Genomic DNA, 14,315 nt, shown 5'->3' on the forward strand with positions numbered 1-14,315 from the left:
CTCTGCGTCTTTCTCTCTTCTGCATCACTCATGAATAAATAAATAAATCTTAAAAAGATTACATGTAAGTGAAACCATATGGTATTTGTTTTTTTCTGTCTTATTTCCCTCAGCACAGTACCCTTTAGGTCCATCCACATTGTCGCAAATGGCAGGATCTCACCCTTTTTTTATAACTGAGTCAAACAGAAGTTTATTAACACATCTGCCTTGGGTAGAGGTGGGAGATATCCAGGGAGCTAGGAATAACTCTCTGAGGTGGTTTAGAACTCAGGATTAAGTGCCATCTTCATAGGGGAAGGAAAGGGGATGCAGGTCTCTTGGGGGAACAGCAAAAGGTTTTTAGGAAAACTAAAGGGGCCCTCAGAAGACTCAATGGGGGAGGAGGGTTCTGATGGTTTGAGACAGAGTGTGTCTGGGTGCGGTGCCGACTTCTGGTCACGTCTCCTGTGATAAGGGTCCGTTTTCCCTGCTGAAGACACTCCCAGAAGGGGATTGATGATGACCCCCAATGTCCTTTGGAGGAGCTGTCTTCAGGCAAAGGAGTGAGATCTGAGAGGTTCTCCTGCATCTGCTGCTTTCCAGTGCCTTCTGCTCAAAATAATCAATGTACCAAAGTGGTGTATGTTGGGCTGGCGTGTCCTGAACTCCGACAGCCGTATTCCAGGGGAGCATATTCTGCTTCCCTTTGGCATTGACGTTGCTTCTGATTTTTCCTATTCCAAATAAGTAAAGTGAAGATTATATATACATGTATGTGCAGAAGTAGTATGTGTGTGAATATATTTACTTTTTAAGTAAGATGGGAATATTCTTAGTTTGCAATAGTCCTCCTCTTATGAGTTAGCTCTTATATGGATTTGCTCGTTTCAACTTGACAACAGCCCTAAAATGTACATAAAACTAATGTCCTTATTTCACAGCTAGGGTGACCGAGGCTCAGAGAGTTCAAGTTACTCACTCGGTGTTGGGGTGGTGGGGGTAGGGGGCAGCAGGGGGGAGCAGAGGGAGCAGATGCTGCAAACCCCAGTCCCAATTGGAGCCCTTCTCTACTGCTTTATGGTGCTGCCTCTCACTATTACGTGAATTCTGACACTTCACACCTTCCACCTGTCTTCTCTGTACACACACACGTACACACATGCACATGTGTGCACACGTGCCCTGGTGCCCTTGCATTTCTATTCCTCTGACTGGCCTGTGACAGAAATTTGAATCAGCAGAACATGCAGGGAAAGGCTGGGGTCTGTGTTTTCAGTTTCAATCAACTCTAAATTAGGAGTCCTCATTTTCCCATCCTGGTCACGGAGGAGCTGTCCCAAATTGTCCCTCGGTAGAAGAAGGAAGAGATTTATGGACTGAATCGTGGTCCAAATCAGAGAGAAAAGTATTCTTTAGAAAGGCATCTTCTGATGATTATTTTGAGAGACTTTCTGGTAATCCCCAGCAAATCCGCATGTTAATAGGAATCATTTACTCAGAGCAGGGAGTCCAAGAAAATAGCTTTACATAATAACAGTAGCTTGATTTGATTACTTCAATTTGGTTCTTGCTATTGAATTAAAGGTAAAGCCAAGCTTTTGGAAGTTTTACAGGACGGTAAACAAAACGGGAACACTGAATTAAGACTGAGTCTCAACCTGCACATCCTCATTACTTCTAATGAGCGGGGAGATGTAAACAGGATCGGGGAGTAAGAACCATTGATAATCTCCTTAGCTGCCTGGATAATTTATTGGTTTCTTTCCCACATCGAGGGCGCTAAGCCTGCCTAATATTCGTGAAGGCTTCTTGGCAGCTCCTTCCTGAAAGAACCAATTTTCTTTCTTAGAAGCTCAGCGTAGTTTTGTTTCCTTGCTCCCCAAAAATGCTGAGAGACATTTCCAGTTGCACTTGACCGTTATGAATCACAGCAGCCCTTTTTTTAAAATACCTTTCATAATTTTAACTTAACACGAGACTTGCAAAAGCGGTGCAGAGCGTTCCTTTATGCCCTTCACTCAGTTTCCCCTTTGTTAGCATCTCTTACGTAAGCATGGAGCATTTGTCAAAACTGAGAAATTAACCTTGGCGGGATCCAATCCACCAAAGAACAGATGTTATTCACACGTCATCAGCTTTCCACTAATGCCCTTTTCTTCTGTTCCAGGGTCCAACCCATGAGACCACGTCACATTTAGTCTCTCATGTCTTGGGAGCCTCCTCCCATCTATGACAGCTCCATAGTCTTTCTGTGATTTGATGGCCTTGACATTTGGAAGAATACTGGTCAGTTATTTTGTGGAATGCGCCCTGTCTCAGTTTGGGCTGTGTAACAGAGTGCCGTAGACTCAGTGGCTTCACCAACAAAGGTTTATCTCTCTCAGTTCTGGAGGCTAGAAGTTGTTGGCCGGGACCCTCTACCTGCTTTACAGGCATTGCCTTCCTGGATCCCTCATGTGTAGACATCATCTCTCTCCTATTTCTTCTAAGGGCACTAATCCCATTCCTGAGGGCTCCAACTTCAGGACCAAATTACTTCCCAAAGGCCCCATCTCCCAATACCATTATGTTGGGAATTAGGGCTTCGACATAGGAGTTTTTTGGGACTGTGTGTGGCGTAGGCAAACATTCAATCCATAGCACGCCTCACTTTGGGTTTATCTGTTGTGTTTCTCGTGATTACGCTGGGACTGTGCATTACAGGGAGTGAAACTTCGAGTGTATTGAGTGTCCTCAGGGCACCTTGACACTTGGCCAAGGTGATATCTGCCAGGCTCTCAACTGTCCACTTACTATTTTTCCTTTGGTGCTTATCAAATACTTTGAGGCTAGGCAAATTTCTTATTTCTGCTTGAACATTCCCAGCAGTACTTTTGTCCTCCAAAGCAATCGTTTAGCCTCAGCTAAATGTCAAGAAGACATCAGTAAAGGACCCTGGAGTTTGTGGTGGGCTCAGGAGCCTCACAGCCATTCAGTTCCAGAAGCCCAGGATCCTAGGACGAGGCTGGCTGATTTCCTCTACCAGCTGTCTGACAGCTGGACACCGAGCCCTGGGGTCTTCAGAGTCAGGAGTGGGACCCTGTTTTTTATCACAGCCTGCCCTGACGCTCTTCCCAGAATCACAGCCACGTTCCATGCGATTTAAGAGTAACATGTAAAAAAAAAAAAAAAAAAAAAAAAGGAGTAACATGTAATTGCTGGAGAGGAAGATGTGAGTCTAAGTAAGGAAATGAACAGTATTCAAAGCTGAGATTGCTGTTGCTCTTTGACAGTCACAGATACTGATGTCTATAGACATTCCTGAAGATTTCATTATAAAATAGATCTGCTACTGAAAAACAAAACAAAACAAAACAAAAAAAGGTGGTTGGGGATTTCCACTGCCTAAATATATTTTCTCCTTTTGTTTTTGTTTCTTTCTAAAAATAAGTATATTTTCAATGGACTCAAATTAGAAATCAAGGATGAGGAAAATTAAGCCAAATGGGGAAAATGAGGGACCCAATTCCCCAATGAATATTTGACTGGTGGCCAATGGTACCCGTCCTGAGAAGCTCCTTTGTCTGAGGTCCATATAAGGAGAGAAACAAATAGGAAAGATGCTCTTCCCTCTTTCTCCTTGATTTTTTTTAATTCTTTTTTTTAAAGGTTTTTAATTTATTTATTCATGAGAGACACACACAGAGAGAGAGAGAGGCAGAGACACAAGCAGAGGGAGAAGCAGGCTCCATGCAGGGAGCCTGACGTGGGACTCGATCCCGGGTCTCTGGGATCACACCCTGCGCTGAAGGCAGCACTAAACCACTAAGCCACCGGGGCTGTCCCTGATTTTTCTATTTTGTGACAACATAATCATCTTTTTCAAGTTCTTTCAGAGGTAGCCTTCTTTCTCATCTACAAAAGAATCCGTATTTTCTTTTTTTTTTTTAAGATTTTATTTATTTGCGGGATCCCTGGGTAGCTCAGTGGTTTAGTGCCTGCTTCTCCCTCTGCCTGTGTCTCTGCCCCCCGCCACGTTTCTCTCATCAATAAATAAATAAAATCTTTTAAAAATAAAAATAAAAGATTTTATTTATTTGAGAGAGAATAAGCAAGAGAGAGAGAGCACAGCAGAGAGAGAGGGAGAGGGAGAAGCAGACTCCCTGCTGAGTAGGGAGCTCGACACTCGATCCCAGGGCCCCAGGAGTCTGGAATCACGACCAGAGCCGAAGGCAGACACTTAACTGACCCACTGAGGTGCCTCCAGTACCTTCTATTTAGCCTCAGAATTGAGTCTTGCAGGTCTGTGTATATGGTCATATCCTTATTTAGGAGGAGGACCCAGCTAGAATCTGATGACAAGGTGGAGAAGTAAGAAGCAGAGGAATGGACAGTCCCAATTTAGAAAAATAAATAGATACTTGTACAGAAGGTGGCAATACAAAATCCTATACACATCATGATACTAATAAAACCTTGTTATGGTCTCCCTCTCTGATATCTGCCTTTCACTTGTGCCAGACCAGCCTTACCACATTTGCTGAGTGCATTTCTCTGCTCAAGAATAAAACATGCATTCCAGAAGGCGGGTCAGGCGAGAGCATCCAACTAGAGTTGCTCTTTATCCCGTAGCTGGCTTTCATGGCCTCCAAGAATCTGAGCAATGAGGTCCAGCTATGACTTCCCAGCCAATCCATCCTGGGGAGTTAAAGGAAATAATCAATTTTTGCGCGTTCTCTTTACGGTTAAGGGCTCCCATTATACCCAAGTCTTTGACTTACGGTTTCAATACACATTGTTGCTTTTGAGAAAATAAAAGGCAGGATTTTTCTTCTGAATATATAAAAAGGTAAGTGATAGGTGATAGGTGATAGGTGATAATGAGAGAGGGGAGTATAAAACAGGAAAAAAATTATTCCATAAAACAAAAATCAGGCTTTTCACATATTAACAGGGAAGTTTAAAATTCTAATGAAGAACATCAGGAAAAGTTGAATCTGTGTTTATAAAACTCTATTTAGGAAGTCAGGGACAGGCACAAACTAAAAAGTAATTTTTGCTCAAAAGTGTTAGTTTTAGGGGCACCTGGGTGGCTCAGTGGTTGAGCGTCTGCCTTTGATTCAGGTCGTGATCCCGGGGTCCTGGGATCGAGTCCCACATCGGGCTCCCTGCAGGGAGCCTGCTTCTCCCTCTGCCTGTGTGTCTGCCTCTCTCTCTGTGTCTCTCATGAATAAATAAATAAATAAATAAATAAATCTTTTTTTCTAAAAAAGTGTTAGCTTTAAAGCAAACTTTGACACCATAGAAAATAAGTAAATTAGGAATTTAGAAATGTAAGTAATATGAACCCCCTTTTGCTTTATTATGTCATTTAATCAGGTATGATTTTGAGTTCCCCCACAAAGTCCACGTAAATAACCCCACTGACCAAAAGGGGGGTCCTCACTACTTAGGGAAGCAAATTTGGGGAAATTTTTTTCCGCAGATGGGCTAGTTGGAAGCACACTGTTAGAAGAGGCTCCCGGTAGCATCACGCCCCGCCCCCACGCACACATCTGCGCCCCCCACTTTGCAGGCACCCACACAGACATCGCTACAGCAGCTGGTGGGCTGGATCCAATCAGCCAGTGTGGGGCAAACAGAATGCGTGATTGATGAAGAACTCTCGAGAACAGACCCTGCGTCTGGGAGCCAAACGGTTCCTTGCACAGAGCCAAAGGATAAAGGTGGCCAATCAGTTTGGGGGCAAGAAGCAGTATCCCACCAACATGCGACGCCTTTTCTTTCTCTTACACAACCCCGGTATTGTCTGTGATATAAAGATGTTCAGTGTCCTGGCCCTGCCACATACAAGGCCCAGTCCTGTCCTCTGTGAACGACTCAAATATTAATTTTGAGAGCAGTAGGAGTCACTCACATACACAGACTGAACACAGTCCCCATTCGGTATGCCGAGGAGGGAACAGGAATATTATTTTGATGGGTTTTGTTGGTTCTAAGTCTGATGGCTGGTGCTTCTTGCTCTCCAAGAAAGCTTATTAGGGAATTTTAAAAGCCAAGACCCATAGCCCCTTTCCTGGGTCAAGCGAGCCAGTCAGAGAAGTCATCAGGCTGCCAGGATGTGTCACTGTCTGAGTTTAGATGGAGGACTGGTTGGGGATGGCTTTTCACTGCCTTCACCTGAGTTGATGGCCCCTTTAATATTGAGTTGAAATGTTTTTACACAGATTCTCACCCCTATGTTCTTCTGATTGGAATCTCCTTATTAAAATAATTGTTAAAATAATTATTTCCTTTAAAATGAGTAATTCAAGTTACTTGAGGAAGGAGAAAGATTACGATAAGCAGACAAGCAATCATGTCGAAATTCTGAACGCCCGAGCAATGTCATAGAAGCTGCCTCCCAAATGAAAGCTATCATTTGTTTGTTAGCAAAAGTTAAAACATAAAAAAGGGCCATTTTCGATTTAAGCAAATTTTGCCCACATTTCTGCTATCCTGTGTAACAAGTGCTTCATTTCTCCACGTCCCCGTTGGATTGCTGTTTATGTATGTGATGTTTTAAATCATGCTGATAATCCTATGACTATGACATTGTATTCTTTTCCACGTTTCTGATTGCGTATCAATTTTGCCATCTTTTAGTAAATAGGTAATATTCTATTATATCAACATCGCACGATCTTTTCATCTGCCTTACGTTGCTAAACGTTCAGGTTATTTGCAGTTTTTCCCTACCATAAATAACACCGCTATAAACATGTCAATACATACGCCATTTCTTTTTTTAAATTACTTCCTTGAAATAAATTCCAGAGAATGAGATTACGGGGTCAGAGAGTACAAGCATTTTGATGACCTTTGGCCTGCATTGATTGCCAAATGCCCTCAAAAGGCATTGTACCAGTTCTCAAAGAGAGAAATATCTGCTTCCCCCATGGTCTCATCAGCATTGAGTTATAGGATGTTCCTGTATTTTTATTTCCTCAATCTCAATTGATTGAGATTAAATAATATGCCCATGGGAGTAGTGTCGTAAGTAGCTATATCAGTCACTGACTGCTTAATAATGTTGAGGATATGACAGAAAGGAAGAGAAAACATTAAAAAAAAAAAACAGAATCAAAGACTTGCTTCGTGGTGCTAAATGCCTTTGTATATTGAATATCTGTGAGCACGGCTAAGCTTCACTACTGACAACAAAGAAATTGGCCTTGAAAAAAAAAAAGAAAGAAAGAAATTGGTCTTGAAACAGCTAGAATCACATCGGTACAGCAGCCAGATAAGCTCGTTTTCATTTTATAAACACATTCACACATTCACAAAGCCCTAAACTTTGCTTAAGATCAGGACTAAGGGAAATGGACGTTCACTTATTTTATCAATGCCTCAAGCACCGATGTCGAGCAGCAGAGATTTTGCTCTATGTGACCTCTTGCAAAGACTTCCAATTATTTCCCAGTGGCTTTTCTGTTTTTCCCGTGTCTGGAGCTAGCTTGAATAGGGACAGAAAAGATAAAGGAGGGAAAGCAAAATGACAAGGACAAGAGTCTCTCATCTGTTATAAATTTTGCATTAGGCCTGGCTCTGGTTTATGGAAATACTATGCACACATAGAAATGAGTGACTCATCTGTGTCGGTGCCCTTTGGCAAAGTTAAAAAGAAAAATCACTGAACATCCCCAAATTCCTTGTTGGGACCAACCCAGCTCAATATCGTTCCTTCTTAAAAAATATGCCTTAGGGGATGCAGGGGTGTCTTAGTGGTTAAGCGTCTGCCTTCGGCCCAAGGCATGATCCCAAGGTTCTGGGATCGAGTCCCACGTCAGGCTCCCTGCATGGAGCCTGCTTCTCTCTCTGCCTATGTCTCTGCCTCTCTCTTTGTGTCTCTCATGAGTAAATAAGTAAAATCTTAAAAAAATATATATGCCTTAGGATTTTGGTGACAAGGTGGCTCATACAGAGTAGACATATTATTAAAATCCATGATTGAATCGAATGTGTCCAGTTTATAGACCACTTATGCATGTGGTGGAAGGTCTAGAAAAATGGACCTGTATCATGGAAGCATACCCGTTGTTATTCAGGGAGTGAGCCTGCTTCAGCTGGGTGGGCATTCCTTCTCTCCTCAGCCCCACCACGTCACAGGAGCTTGGTGTTTGTAGCTAGGAGGCCGTGAGAAACAAGACCATGCAGATTCAATATTTTAAGGCCTTGCACATATTGATCATGGAAAAATATAAACCAGGAAGCATGGGGGTTAGCTCATCTAACATTCGTCAGTTATATCCATCCCCACGTCCCATCACAGCCTCCCAGGGGAAAGAGAAGAGCCAGAAATGGGCCTGGAGTCATCAGAGCAGGGAGGACCATTTTTATTCCCCATTAGATCCAAGGGCGAATGGATCAGCATGAGCTCTCATGTCTGGACCGGGACACTGCTGACTTCCACCTGGCTGTGAACTGCCACAGTCTTGCATGCAGCCAGGCTATGTCATTGATGTGACCCCCAGTTGGGGAAAGGTTGGGATCCAGCTGGTGTCCTCCAGCCCTGCTTGGGAGTTGTGCCTCCAGGCACACGAGGGCTGAGTTAGTGGGAGAGTGGGAAGGTCAAGTACGGAGAAGAAGGAATGAGAGGAAGGCATGGTAATCTGCCAGAGTGGACCCTTCATTTAGAGTGAGGAATTGTGTGAGTGAGGGCCTGCGGGCTGGTAAATTGCTTGTTCATCTCCAAGGAGAAGATCCATCAGTGTCAGTGGCCAATTCAGAACATGGCAGCCCGATGATTTCCATTCCTCCTCACCCCATCTCTCCTCATCTCTCTCTCTCTCTCTCTTTCTCTCTCTCCCTACAAAACTTTTTCATTCCCAGCCCTCTCCCTTGTTACCCTGAAAAATAAAATCCAGGAAAAAATGAATGCAGAAGCAGCCTGGCCTGAGAGATCACCATCTGGCAAGCAAGACTTAAGTTTCCAAGCGGTTCTCCTCCAAACTGGGTTGGAATCCATGTGAAGCTGACGTGTACAGTTGGCTGGAAAGTCATCCAGCCCCGAAGCTATGGCCCTGGATGAGGGGAAGGCTGAAGGTGAAGGGAAGCTTCCCATCCCCCAAATCCACTTTTCCCATCCCCCTCCAGCAAAAGCAGCCATATTCCATCCTCTACCCTCTGACAGCACATGCACACACCTCTGCTGAATGTTCACCCCCACTATATGCTAATTGATTTCTGCACTGTCTTCCCAGCTGGGCAGTGAGCCTATTAGCTTATTCAGGTAGACCTGGGTTCCCACCCCAAGTCTGGTCTTCTTATAGCTATAAGAACAAGTCATTCGCTTCTCTGAGACCCTTGTTTCCTCATCCATAATGAGTCTGCCTCGTTGGGTTTTTGAATGGACCACATGAGCTTCTACAAAATGCTTACAGAATGTAGTCCTTCGTTCACTGTGTAATTCCCAGCCCTTAGCACAGGAACAAACAGATAACCCACTCAGTAAAATACAACTCCACCTACCCAGCGCTTCTCAGGCACTGTGGGTGACACAGGGTTAAGGGTGGACAGAGTCGCTGGCCACTTTGGGATGAAGTTTTGTTTTGTTTTTTTTCTCCACCTTGAGAAGCACTATGGATGCCACCTGGTTATAGCAGTTGGTCTCTCTCTAACACTGACTTTTCATTTTGAGTCCCTTTCGTGCTACGCCCAGAAGCAAGGTGGGGAAGTGCAAACCTTCTCCACGTGAGCCAGCTAACCTTGGGGCTTTACCTGGTGTCATGCATCTGTTCTCTTGTTGTCTCAACACATATTTATTGAGAACCACATGCTGGGAGTGTTGTTATGGGTGCTCCTGTGGGAATAAGACACAGTCCACGTCCTGAGCAACTTATAGTCCCTGGGAACCAGCAAGGATGAGCAGTGCAGAAGGTTCAAAGTATCCTAGTGAGATCCAGGGGTTTCTTCCCAGGGATATGAGGGAAGCCTTCACAGAGGAAGTCTACCGTGCAAATGATCAAGACCCAGCTTTATAGATACTGACGTTGACCAAGTAACCCGCGTGGGCAGAGGCTGCTTAATGGTGAATCTAACAAAACTTATCCTTAAAGGACCTTCATTTGCACCAACCCTTTCAAGGCTTGGGAAGGGTCCTACCAACTTGTTCACACAGTCATATGTTTTCATGTGCACTTGTTAGATGTTTTAACCACAATGGACTAAGTAAGACCCCTGTCTCCACGCCGACGGCTCCTTTTCCACTCTTCCTGCATCTGGAGGCGTTGCAGTGACTCAGAGCATTTTGGGATGCAGCCAAGGGCAGTTTAACCACGCACAGTGGTGGGGGTACATTTAATTTGCTGGCATTTACCTGTGTGCTTTGCAGCCACTTCTCTACAGTGAAGTGGCCACTAGCCATCAGGGTGTAAAAAATGGGTGCCAGCAGTAGCCCTGCCGCACACGGTGTGGAGTCCCCCAGCACAGAGACAAGAGGTCACAAGACTGGCAAGTCAGAAATCATAAGGCGATATAGACACATCCGTTGGTGTTCAGCCCCCGAATTGTGTGTGTGTGTGTGTGCACGCGCACGCGCGTGCGCATTTAGATTAATACAAGTCGTGATATATTCGTTTTGTAATTTACAAATCTTCACAATATAGAGTAAGACTGAATGTTTTTGGCAAAGGAAGCTAACTCAAATGTAACTTCCATTTATTTTAAGTGTAAATGAAAATATGTGTTCTATAATGAACTGGGGCCCATATGATTGTTTATGCGTTCACTTTTGAGCATATAGAGTGCAAGCTTGTTAGGAATGTGTGGAAAGGAAGATTGGAAATGATTTTTACTTTTCTGAAATTAACCAAAAATCCTCCAAATATGCCCTAGTCAGCTATTTCAAAGTACCGTTTTTACTTGGTTAACAATGTACGTTTTGATAACCTGTCAGGAATGAATAAAGTATTTTTATTTAAAGGTATATAAAAAAAAAGGTAGAGGGGAAACAAGGGCTGAATTGTGTAGACTGAGAAGCAGTCTGTAGAGACGTGTCATAGAGATGTGTCCAGCAGTTAATTTTTTTAAAAAAAGAAATACGTAAATATTTTATATATGTAATACGTGTGCTATAGAGAGAGAGAGACAAGTCATATTCTATTTCTGGATTTTTGTGACATTTATGGTATTCACCAGCCTTTAACTTGTGTAAGTTGTTGGGATTTCTTTTCTCACTCTAAACAAAGAATCATATTCACGGCTAATATCGTATTCATATTTTACAGTCTTTTTCTTATCTCTGAAGCTGGATCTGCCAAGCCCACAGTCATTGCTCATCCTGGAGGGCCCGGAGGAAGCGCACACCAGAATTCCAGCTTTGTACTGTATTCTAAAGTGCTGTCATACAGACCCATCCCTGGGCCGCTGGGGCCCTGGCTCAGGCCCCAGGCCGTCTGGCAGGAGCCAGTCCCAGAACCCCTCTTCCCCTGGGGGGCAGCAGCTGCTAGGTCCTCAGAGGCGCTGGGATCCGACAGCCCAGTACCTGGGAGCCAGGGCCTGCCCAGCGGCCTTCCTTCCTGGCCAACAGCTGCCTGCGTGCAGCCCCTCTCCCGAGGATCTGTGTGGCCATTCATCACAGGCCTCCTCTTGGAAAGGCAAAGAAGGTTGCATTATACTAGGTAAAGCTTATCGTTGGCATCTGCCAAGATCCACGCATTTCCCCTCCCTCCCGCCTCCAGCCCCCAGCACCCCCGCCTCCCCTCTTCCTTCACCCTCTCTGGTGGGTTTTCAATAGTGTGTGCTTTTTTTCTTTCTCCTTTCTTTCTGGTCAAGACAGGGTTGTCTCTCTGGGTGGAAAAAGGCAGTGTGTTCGTGGAGTGCAGCTGCATTTCAAAGGTACTTTGTTGGCGAGTTATGAATTTGCCTTTGCTAATGTGGGGAAACAGGGAGATTCTTTGGCTTTTTTTTCCCCCAAACTGAAATTGATGTTATTTCTTTGCCAGTGGTACCCAAGGAAATGTTTTGTTCCATTTCCTCCCCTTTCAGGCTGAGCCCTATTTATGTTCGGAGCTGGGACACTGCCATTGAGAATCATTGTCATTACCACCAGCGTCTGAGGCTGGCCAAATCCAGCAGCTGTGGTCTCATGCCTACCCTCACCAAGGTTTATTTCCTTGACAACATGTTCTTGTTTGGACCAACTTTCTTAGTCTTTCTCTCGGTGTGTTTTTTTTCTTTTTCTTTTTCTTTTCTTTTCTTTTTTCTTTTCCCCCTTCCCTTTCTGAAATCCGCCCTACAGTTTCATGGGGCTTAAAATTAAAAAAGGAAAAAGTGTGTGTGTGTGTGTGTGTGTGTGAGAGAGAGAGAGAGAGAGAGAGAGAGAGAGAGAGAGAGAGAGAGAGGGAGAGTTGGGGGCAATGAGCAAGGGATTGGAAAAAAGATAAAACTCTGGGAACTGGAGGAAGGGTACGGGGGGCCAGAGCAAGGGGCGAGCGGTGGGAAGTTTTCAACGTAAACGACAGCATCAAATTCGTTATGATCGAGATGGTCACCAGTCTTCTCCACCCACAAGCTGTGCAAGACTCGCCCTGGGCCTTACCCACCCTGGCCTTCCCAATGGAATACCTAGGTGGCCCAATGGGACCCCTGACCCCTATATCCTGTTCCTTTCTCCCTGCTTTGCTACTTTTCTCCTGGATAAAAGGAGAGAGTGAGAGATAATTAACAAAAAACATGGCCCCAGGACAATGAAACAACTGGCCTTGGCCGGCAAGAAATTTATCCTGGTTTTCTAGGTGAACTTTCTCCCATCAATCTTCCCTTTAACCTCCGTGTTAGTGGAAGCAATAGGAACACCCCTCCCCTCCCCTGAGCAAATGCTTTCTTTTGACTGGGAACAAAAAAGGGGCTCGGCACAGGCTGAGGTGAAATCTGGGTGGTATGGGGCGCCACACAATGGGGCCGCTGTTCCTCGGCGGGCCTGGTGTTTTACAACAGGGGAGGGGCAGGCGTGAATGGTCTGATGATGGAAACAATCCCCCTGATTCAGGCCTACAAACGCATCTTCTGTTCCACACGGAGCCGGACAGAAAAGAGAAAAGCCACAAAGAAAAGGGGTGGGTGGGGGGGAGAGAGAATTCAAACAAAATGCGTTAGGCTCAAAATCTCTCCTGTCCTACATACCCCAGAAGGGCAAATCCATCGCCGGGGCCCTCAGGATCTCTCGGCCTCGTCTGAATAGCTAGAGCTGGACTCTGATTTATCGATGAAGCTTAAGCGACTCTCTGGAGAAAGGCTTGGGCGTTCTTTGTCTTCAAGAGAAAGTACAATAGGGCCACAAGGGCCAAGATCTCTTGGGATGCTCTCAGGCCCTGCCTTCCTCTTGCCCTCTCCTCCCGGCAAACGCCAGCAGCAGTAAAAACGATTGGTGGTGTGCCTGGAAGAGCTGGTGACAAGGCCGGGCCACTTGAGGTCTCCTTAAGAGGGTATTATGGCCGGGGAAAATATTTGTGCTGTGAAGATGGCACACTCCATTTGGCTAATGGCCCTCATCTGTGCCGGCTAATCGCCCCCTGCCCGGCTGTCAGGGGCGCAGCCGCGGCCAATTCATGGCACCCTCGGAGAAAGCCCCCTTTCTGCGGCGACCAAGACGGAGACATTGTGTTCACCTACTTGAGCAGAGGGGAAGGTGACCATGAGGGCAGGCCGAGCTGTAAATTACCATTAAAACAAAAACAGACAACGCCTCCTCTGCTCCAGGACCCCTCCAATAAATCACAGCTGGAAGGCGGGGTGAGGGGGGTGTGGGGGGGATGCAGCTCAAGAGGGACTGGGTGCCCCAGGGTCCCTCCCCTCCAGATCTGGGAAGGGCTATGGGGGAAATCAGGAGTCTGAGCCTATGGGCTGGAGCCCCCAAGAGGGTTCCATGGTTTGCCTTCAAGGAGAGGCAGGAGGGAGGGAGGTGCAAGCCAACATCTCACACCCCTGCGAAGTCACTGAGCTCAGATGCCGTGTGGCTTCGCGGCCACCTCTTTCTGCACCTCCTCCACCTGCCAGCCTCCGGTCTTTAGCGCCACCAAATGAAGAGGAAAAGAGAGGAGAGAGGGAAGGAGAGAGGAAGGGAGGAAAGGAAAGGAAAGGAAAGGAAAGGAAAGGAAAGGAAAGGGAAAAGAAAAGAAAGAAAAAAAAGAAAAGAAAAGAAAAGAAAAGAAAGAGAAAAGAAAGGAAAGGAAAGGAAAGGAAAAGAAAAGAAGAAAAGAAAAGAAAAGAAAAAGAAAAGAAAAGAAAAGAAGAAAAGAAAAGAAAAGAAAAGAAAGAAAAGAAAAGAAAAAAGAAAAGAAAAAAAGAAAAGAAAAGAAAAGAAAAGAAGTCAC

This window comes from Canis lupus, chromosome 30 (assembly GCF_048164855.1).
Source record: "Canis lupus baileyi chromosome 30, mCanLup2.hap1, whole genome shotgun sequence".
In the NCBI taxonomy this organism is placed as follows: domain Eukaryota; kingdom Metazoa; phylum Chordata; class Mammalia; order Carnivora; family Canidae; genus Canis; species Canis lupus.